Here is a 14039-nt window from a genome sequence, read left to right as displayed (position 1 = left end):
ACCGGCCACAGTACGTGAGGTCTCAGAACTGTGTGTCTGACATGGTCATCTGCGGGGGCCCCGCAAGAAACGGTCTTGTGACCTTTCCTCTTCACCCTCTACACTGCAGATTTCATGTACAGCTCAACCAGCTGTCACCTGCAAAAGTTCTCTGATGACTCTGCAATCATCGGCCTCATCACAGATGAGGACGACAGGGAGTACAGAGAACTCATTCTGGACTTTGTGGACTGATGCCAGCGGAACCGCTTACAGATAAACATGGGGAAAACCAAAGAGCTGGTGGTGGATTTCCGCAGGCATAGACCGCCTCCCCGACTCCGGTGAACATCCAGGGAATGGATATTGAGATAGTTGACTCTTACAAGTACCTGGGTGTTCACCTGAACAATTAACTGGACTGGACTCATCACACACATGCACTTTGCAAGAAATGTCAGAGCAGACTTTATCTGCTCAGAAGACTTAGGTCCTTTGGAGTGCAGGGGGCTCTCCTGAGGACCTTCTTCGAAACCGTGGTGGCATCAGCCATCTTTTATGGAGTGGTCTGTTGGGGAAACAGCGTCACAACAGCTGACAGGAAGAGACTTAATAAACTGATCAAGAAGGCCAGCTCTGTCCTGGGGTGCCCCCTGGACCGAGTGCAGGTGGTGGGAGAAAGGAGGATGATGGCTAAGCTGTCATCCATGATGGAGAACGAACCCCACCCAATGCATAAGACTCTGATGGGACCGCAGAGCTCCTTTACTGATAGGCTGCTTCACCCAAAATGTGGGAAACTGTAAAAAATCCAAAGTGCAATTTTCTTATAAAAAAAAAGCACCCTCCCTGATGTGCAATTTGTCAAAATATGTGCAAAGCTATTGATTACTTTAATTCCTATTTATGTTGTTTCTACTCAGGTATATATTTTCTATATATTTTATAGTGTGTATAGTACCTTGATTCTTACTTACTTTTAGTTACTACAATTCTTTATTGATGCTCTCTATTTTCTGCTTTCACTTTTTGCTGCTGTAACTGTGCAAATTTCCCTGTTGTGGGACTAATAAAGGTTTATCTTATCTTATAAAATTAACCATAGCTAATATTTATGGCCCCAATAAGGACGATTAAAATTTCTTTCACAATATATTTTCAAAACTCTAAGAATTCTCTGACTCAATTTTTATATTGGGAGGAGACTTCAACACAGCACTGGATGCAAGTTAAGACCATTCTCAAACCAGAAATAATCACAAAGCTTGGCGTTCATCGGATACCATAAAACAATATGTGAGTGATCTTGCTCTTGTTGATTGTTGGCGCTCAAATAGTCCACATAATAGAGAATATACATATTATTCACCACCCCACCAAAGCCTCTCTAGAAGTTATCATTTATTGACAAGTAACTCCACATTGTCCAAAATCACTAATCCTGAAATGCACCCTATGGTAATCTCTGATCACAGGCAGATTAGTTTCAACCTCAAAAATGAAACCAACCGGAACCCTCCCAGCAGGTGGCGGTTTAACACATCACTTTTGACAAATAAAGAATTTAACCATTTCTTTTCCAGAGAATGGACTTCATTCATTGAACTGAATGACTCTCCAGAAGTATCCCCATCCTTACTCTGGGAAATGGCTAAGGCAGTTTCGAACAGGTAGTATTATTTCATTCTCCACTCACAAGAAAAAGAAAGGAGAAGAATGCCAAAATAGACCCGAACAACGATTAAAAGACCTGCACTCCCAACAAGAGATCCGAACAATTTAATCTGAACTTGATAATATCATCCATCAAAAGATACAATTCGTCGCAAATAATTTTGAATTCAATGACAAATCAGATAAATTTCTTTCCAATCAATTCAAACACGATAGAGAAAAAACACATATTACAGCCATCAAAGATCCACAGGGTAGGATAACATACAAGACATACATAACATATTTAGAGACTTTTATAATAAGCTATATCACTCAGATAATGAATCAAATATATCAAACATTCACTCATTCCTTGATGATATCGACCTCCCTAAACTTTAGACAGAGCAGGCTACCACATCAGATCAACGACATACTCTAGAAGAACCCAGGAGAGCTCTCTACTCTATGCCCATGAATAAGTCACCCGGATCTGATGGCTACCCAGTGGAATTCTATAAACGGTTCTGGCCACTTATATCCCCGTTATTCATCAGAATGGTTACAGATATCAAGTCAACCTCCACCATGCCTCCGCACATGAATACCGCTCTCATTTCGGTTTTCCTAAAACCCAATAACGACCCAACCCTCACCTCCAGTTATAGACCATAACCCTTATTAATTGTGATTTAAAGATTATTAGTAAAACACTAACCAACAGAATTGAAAAATAAATTTCTTTCATTATTCACACAGACCACAAAGGCTTTGCCAAAGGCAAACACTCATCTAACAATATGCACTGTTTATTCAGTCTGATCAGCATATCTCAAAGGAACAACTTTAATATTATTATTGCCTCTTTAGATGCCGAAAAGCATTTGACAGAATTAATTGGACATGTCTCTTTTCAACCCTCAACAAATGTGGCCTTGAAAGAGTCACTCATTCAATGGATCAGAATCCTGTACAACTCCCCATCGGCATCTGTCATCACTAATGGTTACCCTTCACAGCGTTTCACTGTACAATGCGACACAAGACAAGGATGTCCGCTCTCCCCTTTAGTATTCTTTATTGAACCCCTCGCGGCGGCCATTCATCAAAACCATAAAATCATTGGCATACAAACATTGAACTCTGTTCACAAAATCAGTTTCTATGCAGACAATATCTTGTTGTACTTACAGAACCCAATATCATCCCTACTGAAGTGCTACTGCAATCTTTTATCTAAATTCTCAGCTACCTCAGACTATTCAATAAATTGGACTAAAACCATGGTCTTACCACTCAGTGGGGAGGACTGCAATGCTGTAACCCAGAAACTTCCAGTAACCATCGCAATGGGCAACATTAGATACCTTGGTATTGATATCTCCACCAATCTGTCAGATCTGTTTACCCTTAACTTTACTCCAGCCGGAGCTCGGCTTCACTATCACACCAAGAAGGTCCACGAGACACCCTGCAGAAACCCTGACAGACCTGGACTACACTGATGACATCTGCCTGCTATCTAACAACATGAAGCAGGCACAGGATCTCCTGACCAGAGTTGAGCTAGAGTGTTCTAAGGTCGGCCTCATGCTAAACGCAAAGAAAACCGAGGTCATGACCTACAACATCCCCCAGAAACACCCACCCCTAATAACCCCTAATAGGCTCAGAGCTAAAAGAGGTCAATGACTTTAAATACCTGGGCGCATGGGTGGGCTCCACAGAAAAGGACCTTAATGTGAGGAAAGCACTTGCCTGGAGAGCACTTAATGGCATGACCAATGTGTAGAAATCCAACCTCCCCCGACACATCAAGATCAGTTTCTTCTCTGCCACCGTGGAGTCCATTTTCCTATACGGCTGTGAGTGCTGGACACTAACAAAGGCCCTACAGAAGCCCCTGGATGGGTGCTACACCAGAATGTTACGTGTGGTACTGAACATCAACCAGGACAAACACATTACCAACCAACGTCTGTATGGGGCACTACCCAGTGTATCAGAGAAGATAGCAGTAAGGAGGATGAGACTAGCAGGCGAATGCCACTGCCACTGAGAACTCCCGGCCAAAAAGCTTGTACTGTGGGAACCAACACACGGGCATCGATCAAGAGGACGTCATGCATCTACCTATGTGGACGTGCTAAGGAAAGATGCTGGTGTGGAAAACACAAAGGAGATGATCAGATGTATGGAGAAAAGGGATGACTGGAGACACCGATGGAAGGCTCGTCTGAGAGCGACATAGAAAGGGATGCTCAAATCCATTGAAGAAGACCTCATTCGGTGGAACAACCTTCTCATCTCATTAATTGGTAGGATAGCAGCTGTGAATGAGAAAATGAATATACTACAAAAAAACCCTATATATTTTCAATAATCCCAGTGCAACCAACAGTACATGGATTTAATACTGTAGTCTCAATAGTCAATACATTTTATTGGAAATACAAGAAACCGAGAGATAAACTAAACTAAACTAGATAACAAACAACACTCCAAAAAAAACAAAAACTGTGGAGGCCTAGCAGCCCCAAACTTCAGATACTGCTATGTAGCGAACCATGTTCAATTCATAATTAAATGGTTACAACCAGAGCAACAATTGGGCCATGGATTGAACAAACAGAATAACAGGAGTAATCATTATCTGATCTCCATTTCATTACTAAATCAATAAGGAAACATAATTGCTTTAAAAACCAATTCATAGCAACGACTCTGTCAGCCTGGTGGAGATTCCTCAAACTCAGTGGTCACACTCAATCTCCAAACAAATTCCCGCCAATCTGGCGCAACCCAAATTTTCTGGTTAAATAATATTCTTCAGGTATTGGTAAAGACAAGGAATTACTCATCTGGAACACATTTCTGAAAACAATTGCATTTTTCCTTCCCAACCTTAACCCAAAGGTATAATATCGGTGGCCACGGCTTCCTTCAATTCCATTAACTACAGCAGTCTATAAAAGTTAACCTCAAATTGACTAACAACATCCTACAACTACCTCCAATGATTGAACATCTTATCGTATCGATAATTTTAAAGATCCCTGTGGTAGTTCTGTCCTCCACACGCCACCCAAGTGACGATTTAACGGCCCTCTGGCACATAGACACAGACGACGATGGGTTGCAGACATCAGTTTATTTTAGAGAGGCGGCTAGGTGGAATTAGCCAGGAGCAGATTGACCATGTCATGACGGCGCTCCTCTCCTGAGTGTGTGGACAGGGTTTATAAACCTGCCGCTCATTAGCCCAATCAACGAGCGTCAGGTTTGAATGTCTGCTCAAACCTTCTCATCCACACACCACATAACCCCAACACCCAACTGAGGCCAGGAAGAATTCCTGGCCGAAGCCTACTCCTGGCTGAAGCCTACTCCCTACTGACACTTTATCTTTACCCACAATTGAATGGGGAAGAGACCCTGCTGTTCCCACCAATATCAACCTTAGCATGAAGAGAACTTGTGACCGCTGCACTCACTAAGTTTGATGATAGACCTGAGAGCTACAGATTATGGCAATCATCCTTTACTAATGCCATCCATGGCTTAGATCTCACTGTTAGCGAAGAGCTAGATCTCTTAGTAAGGTGGTTAGGCAAAGAATCGCCAGAGCATGTTAGAAGAATTTGCTCAGTGTATGTTACAGACCTGCATGCTACTCGACTGCTGGTATGGGACAGGCTCCTGGATTGTTGCGCTGCTCCAGAGGTATTAGAGAGTGCTCTATTCAGTAAGCTAGATAGTTTTCCCTGCATAACTAGTAGGAATCACATCAAACTTAGAGACCTCAGAGATTTGCTTATAGAGTTGCAGTTCACTAAAGAAGATTGATACCTTCCTGGTCTAGCTTACCTGGACATAGCTCATGGCATCAACACAATTGTGGAGAAACTCCCCCATGGCCACCAGGCAAAATGGATCTCGCTGGGTGCAAAGATCAAAGAGGACCCTGCTTCCCACCATTCTCCTTCTTCACACTGTTCATCTGTAGAGAGGCTAGAACTAGAAATGACCCAAGTTTGTCCTTTTCTGGTCAGTCATCCTATCAAGTATAAGAAGCCTTCACAGAGACAAAGTAATTCAAGAACTCCCATATATGTGCACAAGACAGACATCACTACAACACCTGATAGCAGTACAGACAGACAGCAACACACATCAATGATCTGATGAAGAATTGCCCCATCCACAGCAAACCTCATTCCCTCGCCAAATGTAGAGGTTTTGGAGCCAGGCCTCGTTAACCCACTTCACCAAAGACAGTGCTCAAGTGCAGAGAATGCGGAAGTGACTACCACAGCATGTCATGGTGTGGAGAGTCTTCAAATCTTTAACTTAAAGAAGATGCAGCAGTCGAGATGAGGTTGAGTATCTTGGGGCTCCCCTTTCAGGATCCTCATCTGAGGGATCCTGTTTCTGTATGCCGACCCCCCCCCCCACCCCCTATTTTCAACAGAGCACCTATTCTTCCTTCTTTGGTCATTAGTCTATTTTAATAGTGGCTGACTGCATGATTAATAATTTTCCTGTTTTCCAGAGGCCCCAGCAGCTGACTCCTCAGCTGTCTTTGCGTCACAATTAGGTTTCCCTTTGAACATAAATAATAGGCATGCAGATCTAAACTTAGACCATATGTTTGTACTATACGCACAGCAATGCATCCAGGCCCTGCCCCCTGGACCTCCAGGCCTCCCACTTGAGAGTGAGAGCCTACAGCAGGGGAAGAAGGAAGTCTCAACCCTCCAACAACTATCACTTCCCACTGCACTGAGAAGTTTGGTCTGGGCCTTTCAGCTTGTTCTTGCTCCAAGATATGCCTGGTAAAGGTATACCCACAGAGGCAACCTGGAAGCTCAAAGTGTACTTAATTCTTGATGATCAGAGTAATCACTCTTTAGCAAAATCAAGCTTCTTTGAGGAGTTTGGGATTGAAAATGACCCATCCCCTTACTCACTGAAAACGTGTGTAGGAGTGATGGAAACAACAGGAAGAAGAGCAGTTGGCCTCCAGGTTGAGGCTGATAATGGAGGGATAGTCATTGATCCTCACAGTCATTGATCCTCCACTGATTGACTGTGATGAAATTCTGGACAATAGGACAGAGATACAGACACTGGAGGCAGCATGTCAGCACACTCACTCATGTCCAGTTGCGACTTACATCCCATAACTGGATCAAAATGCTCAGATTATACTCTTGCTTTGAAGAGATATCCTCAGAGTGCACAAGGTGAGGCAACAAGTCAATGGGCCAGGCAACACTCCCTTTGCACAGAGACTGGACTTAGGCTGGGTCCTCATAGGTGAGGTTTTCCTTGGGATGTGCATAAACTAAGCATCAGAACCTTAAAGACGCACATCCTTGATGATGGACGACTTTCATTCGTCAGCCCCTGCCAGAGCCAAATACATGTCAGAGAGATGGTGAATCTAGTGAGGAGTCAATACATCGTAACGTGTTTCCACACCTACAAGTGTCACTGCTGACAAGGCAGCTGAAGATTTACATTTACATTTACATTTAGTCATTTAGCAGACGCTTTTATCCAATGCGACTTACAAGGGAGAATAACATTCAAGCTACATTGCAACAGAGACATTAGTGTAACAATAAATACTGCTAAGTAGTGGTAAGTAATTGTAGGTTAGGAGAGGAGGTACTCACTGAAGAGCTGGGTCTTTAAGTGCTTCTTAAAGACAGAGAGGGAGGTCCCTGCTCTGGTCATTTTTGGCAGCTCGTTCCACCAACGTGGAACTACAAATGAGAATAGCCTGGATTGCCGTGGCTGTATGGTCGGCAGAGCCAGGCGACGCTCATTTGACGAGCGCAGCATCCGGGGGGCAACATGTGCTCTTACAAAAGCATTTAAGTAGGCGGGAGCATTCCCAGCAATCACTCTGTAGGCCAGCATAAGAGACTTGAACTTGATGCTAGCGGCCACAGGTAACCAGTGGAGCTCGATGAGCAGCGGAGTGACATGTGCCCTCTTTGGCTGGTTGAACACCAGTCGCGCCGCCGCATTCTGTATCATCTGTAGTGGCTTCACCGCACAGGCCGGCAAGCCTGTTAAGAGGGCGTTGCAGTAGTCGAGACGGGACATCACCAAGACGGCGGCAACATGGTCCGAGAATGTCAGTTGGTCATCAATAATGACACCAAGATTTCTTGCAGCCTTGGTAGGAACAAAAGATAGAGAGTCAATTTTAATATCAATGTTGTGATAAATACCTTGCTTGGCCGGGAAGACCAGCAGTTCCGTTTTCGCCAGATTTAGTTGAAGATGATAATCCTTCATCCATGTGGATATGTCAGCGAGACAATCCTAGATCCACGTTGAGACAGTGGGGTCGTCGGGCGGGAAGGACAGATAGAGTTGAGTATCATCCGCATAGCAGTGATATGAAAAGCCATGTGAGCGGATGATCGGGCCCAGTGAGGTGGTGTATATGGCAAAGAGGAGTGGTCCTAGCACCGAGCCTTGGGGCACCCCTGTGGTGAGGTTGTGAGGCACAGACAGCTGGCCTTGCCATGTCACACTGAACGAGCGCCCAGTAAGGTAAGATTCGAACCAGGAAAGTGCACTGCCCGTTATGCCCATACTTGAGAGTATGGACAGGAGTATGCTGTGATTGACAGTGTCAAAAGCAGCTGATAAGTCTAGCAGAATGAGAACCGAGGATTTGGCAGCAGCTCTAGCAGTTTTTAAGGCCTCTGTCACAGACAACAGGGCTGTTTCGGTGGAGTGACCACTTGGAAGCCAGATGGAAGTGTATCGAGAAGGTTGTTTCTTGACAGGTATTCTGTAACCTGTCTAGAGACCGCCCTCTCTAAGGTTTTGGAAAGGAATGGGAGGAGAGAGACTGCCGATAGTTTTCTACTTGATTGGGATCGAGTGAGGGTTTTTGGAGCAGTGGTGCGACCCGAGCCACTTTGAAAGTGGAAGGGAAAGTGCCGGAAGTTGGGGAAGAATTAATCATATGTGTGATTGCCGGGGTGATAGTCGGTGATATGGCTTGAAGGAGGTTAGATGGGATCGGATCTAGCGGACAGGAAGTAGGACGGCTACATGTTAGTAGTTTAGATACCTCACTTTCAGCAAGGGGGGTGAAACCAGGGAACCATGAGCTGAGGGCTGGAGAAGACAGGTTGTGAGTAAGTTGTTTAGTGAATTGGCTGCTGATGGCTGCCACTTTGTTAGTAAAAAAGGAGGCAAGGCAGTCAGCAGTGAGGTTAGTAGCTGGGGGAGGTGGTGGAGGGTAAAGCAGAGACTTGAAGGTGGCGAATAACTTACGTGTGTCTGTGGCACCGTTGATCCTATCGTTGAAGAAGGCCTTCTTAGCAGCAGTGATGCTGGAAGAGAAGGAGGACAGCAGTGTCTGGTTGCTTGCAAGATCCTCAATTGTTTTGGATTTGTGCCATTTCCTCTCAGCTGCTCTGAGGTCAGTGCGCGTTGTCCGGAGGGTGTCAGTCAGCCAAGGGTGCGACTGGGTTGATCGAGCAGGTCTGGTGGATAGTGGACACAGGCTATCCAGACATGAGCTCAAGGTGGAGCAGAGGGAGTCAGTGGCATCATTAACCTGCAGAGAGGAGAAAGTGCCGTGGGGTGGAAGAGAAGAGGAGAGCACAGAGGAGAAGTGGGTGGGAGACAAGTTGCGGAGTTTGCTGCGGATAGTAACCATGGGTGGGGAGGTGGGGGGTTGCTTTGGTAGCTGGACATTGAAGTGGATGAAGAAGTGGTCGGAGAGATGAAGAGGAGTGACCCATAGGTTGTCCGTGGTACAGCTCCGAGCAAGAATGAGATCAAGCTCTTTGCCAGCCTTGTGAGTCGGTGGAGTCGGGACCTGTCTTAGGTCGAACGAGCGAACCAAAGACAGGAAGTCAGCCGAGCTCGCACTGTCCAAGTGGATGTTCATGTCACCGAGGACGAGCATGGGACACTCATGCTCAGGAATTGATGACAGCAGGGTGTCAAGCTCATGTAGGAAGTCACCTAGTTGTCCCGGTTGTTACCAGGTTATGCCGTGTGATCCCAGGTGCAGAGAACGAGGCAGAGGTGAGGTGGCAAAAATAAAGGTTTACTTGAAACAAGTACCAAAAATGGACAAAAAACAAATAAGAATTTCGTGGGCCTGGAAACGAGAGCGTTGTGTGACGGGACAGCCTTCGGGACAAACAGGTGACCCGGGGGGGCCGTTGCCGGGATCCGCATCATTCCTTTGGGCCTACCGGACCTGCGTCTCGATTCCCCAGCGGACCGGAGCCAAGATGCGGGAGCTCTGGAGAATGGGCTCGGAGAGTTCAACCAGCTCAGGAGCGTCTAACTGTCTGGAGAGAGCGTCGGGCTTGAGGTTCTTGGACCCGGGACGGTATGACAGGATGAAGTTGAACTGATTGAAAAAGAGGGCCCATCGGGCTTGACGAGAGTTGAGGCGTTTGGCGTCCTGAATGTATGTCAGGTTCTTGTGGTCGGTCCAGACGCTAAATGGGTGATGGGCCTACTCCAGCCAGTGCCGCCACTCCTCCAGCGCCAGTTTGACTGCCAGTAGCTCTCGGTTCCCTATGTTATAGTTCGCGACGGGAGAAGAAGGCACATGGATGGAGCTTCTTGTCGTGAGTCCTTTGGGACAGAACCGCTCCCACTCCCACATCGGAAGCTTCCACCTCCACAACGAAGGTTATGGTAGGCTCTGGTGTGGCCAGGACAGGGGCAGTGGTGAACCACGTCTTGAGAGCCCTGAACGCCCCATCAGCCTCAGCAGTCCAGACGAAGCGGGCTGTGGATGTCCTGTGAGGGCAGTAAGAGGAGCAGCCACAGTGCTAAAACTCCGAATTAATCGTCTGTAAAAGTTGGCAAACCCGAGGAAGCGCTGCACCTGTTTGACTGAGGTGGGTGTTGGCCAGTCACAGACGGCTTCAGTCTTGGCGGGATCCATCTGGACGTGACCCTCGGTGATGACAAACCCCAGGAACTGAATGATGGTGGCGTGGAACTCACTCTTCTCCAGTTTCACATAGAGGCCATTGGCGAGCAGACAGTGAAGGACCTGTCTCACATGCTGCATGTGTTCAGGAAGGGTCCTGGAGAAGATGAGGATGTCATCGATGTAGACGAACACGGAGCGGTTGAGAAATTCACGCAGGACGTCGTTTACAAAGGCTTGGAAGACAGCGGGAGCATTGGCCAATCCAAAAGGCCTGACCAGGTATTCATAATGGCCGGTGGGTGTGTTGAAGGTGGGCTTCCACTCATCCCCCTCACGGACACGGACGGGATTGTATGCGTTTCGAAGATCGAGTTTGGTGAAGATGGTGGCGCCTTGCAGTTGCTCGAAAGATGTGGACATGAGAGGAAGGGGGTAGCGATTCTTGACCGTGATCTTGTTCAGACCACGGTAATCAATGCAGGGACGCAGGCCGCCATCCCTCTTACCCACGAAAAAGCCTGCGCCTGCCGGGGAGGTGGAAGGGCGGATGAAACCTGAGGTGAGCGCCTCCCGGATGGACTCCTCCATGGCTCTAGTCTCAGGGGCAGAGAGAGAGAAGAGATGTCCTCGAGGAGGGCAGGTGCCAGGCAGAAGGTCAGGTGAAACATATAACCTAATGAGACTGGGTAATCAGGAACTGAAACAAAGCAACATTGATGAGGCAGTACTGGTGGCATCTAGTGGCCGATGCCGGAAGGCCCCTGGCGAACCCTGACACCGGTGGACGTTAGATGACGACCACATAGGCTTTTACCGGAGCAGTCACCCAAGATGGCATGGAATTCAAAGGAGACAAAGTTGTTTAAAGGCAGCAGTGGATTAAATTTCCATGTGTTGGAAATTAGCAGGCCAGTCCCACCACCACGGCCAGATGGTCCGGAGGTGTAGAAGAATGAGTAGTTTGTGGAAAGCCCAGCCGGTGGTTGCACTATTTTTATGTTTAATCCATGGCTAAGTGAGAGCAAGGAGCTCCAAGGCGAGGTGGTTAGCATATCCAGAAATAAAGTCGGCCTTGTTAACTGCAGATCGACAGATCAACGGGCCAACAGAGCAGGAGGTCTTTGCAGATGGTGTTTGCTGCAGAGCCCTGAGGTGACCCAGATTGCATTAATAAGTCTTATTAATTGTGACGTAAGTATTAAGTACAACACTAACCAACAGAATTGAAAAAGTAATTCAAATTATAATTCACCCATACAAAACAGGCTTTGTCAAAGGCAGGCAATCATCCAGCAATATGCGTCATTTATTCAGTCTGATCCGCATATCTCAAAGGAACAATTTTAATGCTATTATTGCCTCTTTGGATGCCGAAAAAGCATTTGATAGAGTTAATTGGACATATCTCTTTTCAATCCTCAACAAATTTGGCTTCATCACCAATGGTTACACTTCACAGCGTTTCATTCTACAATGTGGCACAAGACAAGGATGTCCGCTCTCCCCTTTACTATTCGCCATCTTTATTGAACCCCTCGCGGCGGCCATCCGTCAAAACAGTAATATCGTAGGCATACAAACAGGAAACTCTGTTCACAAAATCAGTTTGTATGCAGACAATATCTTGTTGTACATACGGAACCCAATATCATCCCTACCGGAGGTTTTCAATCTTATATATAAATTCTCATCTATCTCAGACTATTTAATAAATTGGACAAAAAAAACACAGTCTTACCACTGAGTGGGCTGGACTGCAATGCTGCAACCCAAAAACTTCCCATAACCATCACAACAGGCAATATTAGATACCTTGGTATTGATATCCACCAATCTGTCAGATTTGTTTACCCTTCACTTCACTCCATTGCTCAAATCCATTGAAGAAGACCTCATTGGATGGAATAACCTACCCATCTCACTAATTGGTAGGATAGCAGCAGTGAAAATGAATCTACATCCAAAAATAAACAATGTATTTTCAATGACCAACCAAACCAACCAAAACCAATTGGTTTAATACTCTAGACTCACTTGTCAATAAATCTTATTGGACAAGAAACCGAGAATTAAACTAGCAACAATACAGAAAAATAAAGACTGTGGAAGCCTAGCAGCCCCAAACTTTAGATACTACTATCTAGCAAACCATCTTCAACTTATAATTAAATGGTTACAACCAGAATACAATTGGCCCATGGATGGCGAGACACTGAACAAGCAGAATGTCGAGAGTTATCATTATCTGATCTCCCATTCCTTACTGAATCATTAAGGAAACATATTTGCTTTAAAAACCCATTTATCGCAACAACTCTGTCAGCCTGGTGGAAATTCCTCAAACTCAGTGGTCACACTCTGTCTCCAAACAAATTCATGCCAACATGGCACAATCCAGATTTTCTGGTTAAAAACAGACCAATTATCTTTAGGTCTTGGAAAAGACAAGGAATTACTCATCTGGAACACATTTTGGAAAATAATTGGCTTATATCCTTCCAAACTTTAACCCAAAGGTATAATGCCCGTGGCCACAGCTTCCTTCAATTTCTTCAATTACAGCAGTCTCTAAAAGTTAAAATCAAAATGACAAACAACATCCTACAACCATCTCAAATGATTGAACATCTCACTCATATCGGTCACTTGAAAAATCCCTTTTCCAGAATACACAAACTTTTATCAAAAACAGATGACACCTTATATTTACCTACAATGGAATGGAAAAGAGACCTTGCTGTTCCCACCGATATCAACCTGTGGCCAGCCGCTGGGGTCGCCCGCCCCATGGGCAGGGTGGCTGGGCTTGTGTGTCCTTCTGCGTCCAGTGGGGGGGGTGGCCCGTCGTGGTTGTGGGTTCTGGCGCTCGGGTTGGGGACAGGGGGTGTGGGTTGCTGGTTCGGGTCTCTCCTTGTGGACCGGTTGGCTGGGCCTGTGTGTCATTCTGCATCCCGTGGGGGGGGGGGTGGCCCGCCGTGCCGGGGCTGGTTAGGCGTTCCGTCTGTTCCTGTCAACCAGGGTCCTGAACCTGGCTGGCTGTGCTAGGCGCGAGGCTCACCATGTGGCCTCCTTCGGTGGAAGGGGTCTCCTGTCGTCACTTTTCCAAGTGAGAGAGAGAGGGGGACAGAGAGAGAGAGAGGGAGGGAGAGAGGGGGACAGAGAGGGAGAGAGCGGGAGAGGGAGGGGGACAGAGAGGGAGAGGGAGGGGGAGGGGCACAGAGATTAGTTTATACTAAATCCGATGTGATAACAACTATATTGAATGTATAAAAATATCCAATTAAAAAATCCCTTTGAAATATAGTAGACCTTATAACCACTAGATAGAGCTAAAGTTTAGTATATCGTATGACGAATAGAGGGCACTATCTCCGGAGGTCATTTGAGGGACAAGCCATAACTGCAGAGTCAGCAGAACCAGTCTTTTTGTTTATTTGGAAGCCAGCTGGTTGGAAAAATTACA

At 46.1% G+C, this 14039-nt stretch overlaps 1 pseudogene across 1 annotated transcript in view; it reads left to right on the top strand.

Annotated features, from left to right (window-relative positions):
- The first annotated feature begins 261 nt into the window (after nt 1-261).
- LOC307233563 (glycerol-3-phosphate dehydrogenase 1-like protein) overlaps nt 262-14039 on the top strand; it is a 31559-nt pseudogene continuing 17781 nt past the window's right edge. The window contains exon 1 of the transcript in view: nt 262-323. The product of the transcript in view is annotated as a glycerol-3-phosphate dehydrogenase 1-like protein (transcript). The remainder of the gene's footprint in view (nt 324-14039) is intronic.

The sequence above is a fragment of the Zeus faber genome (genome assembly GCF_960531495.2).
Source record: "Zeus faber genome assembly, chromosome: 8".
In the NCBI taxonomy this organism is placed as follows: Eukaryota; Metazoa; Chordata; class Actinopteri; order Zeiformes; family Zeidae; genus Zeus; species Zeus faber.
Note: the sequence above shows the minus strand (reverse complement) of the source record. Positions and strands in the feature narration are given on the sequence as shown.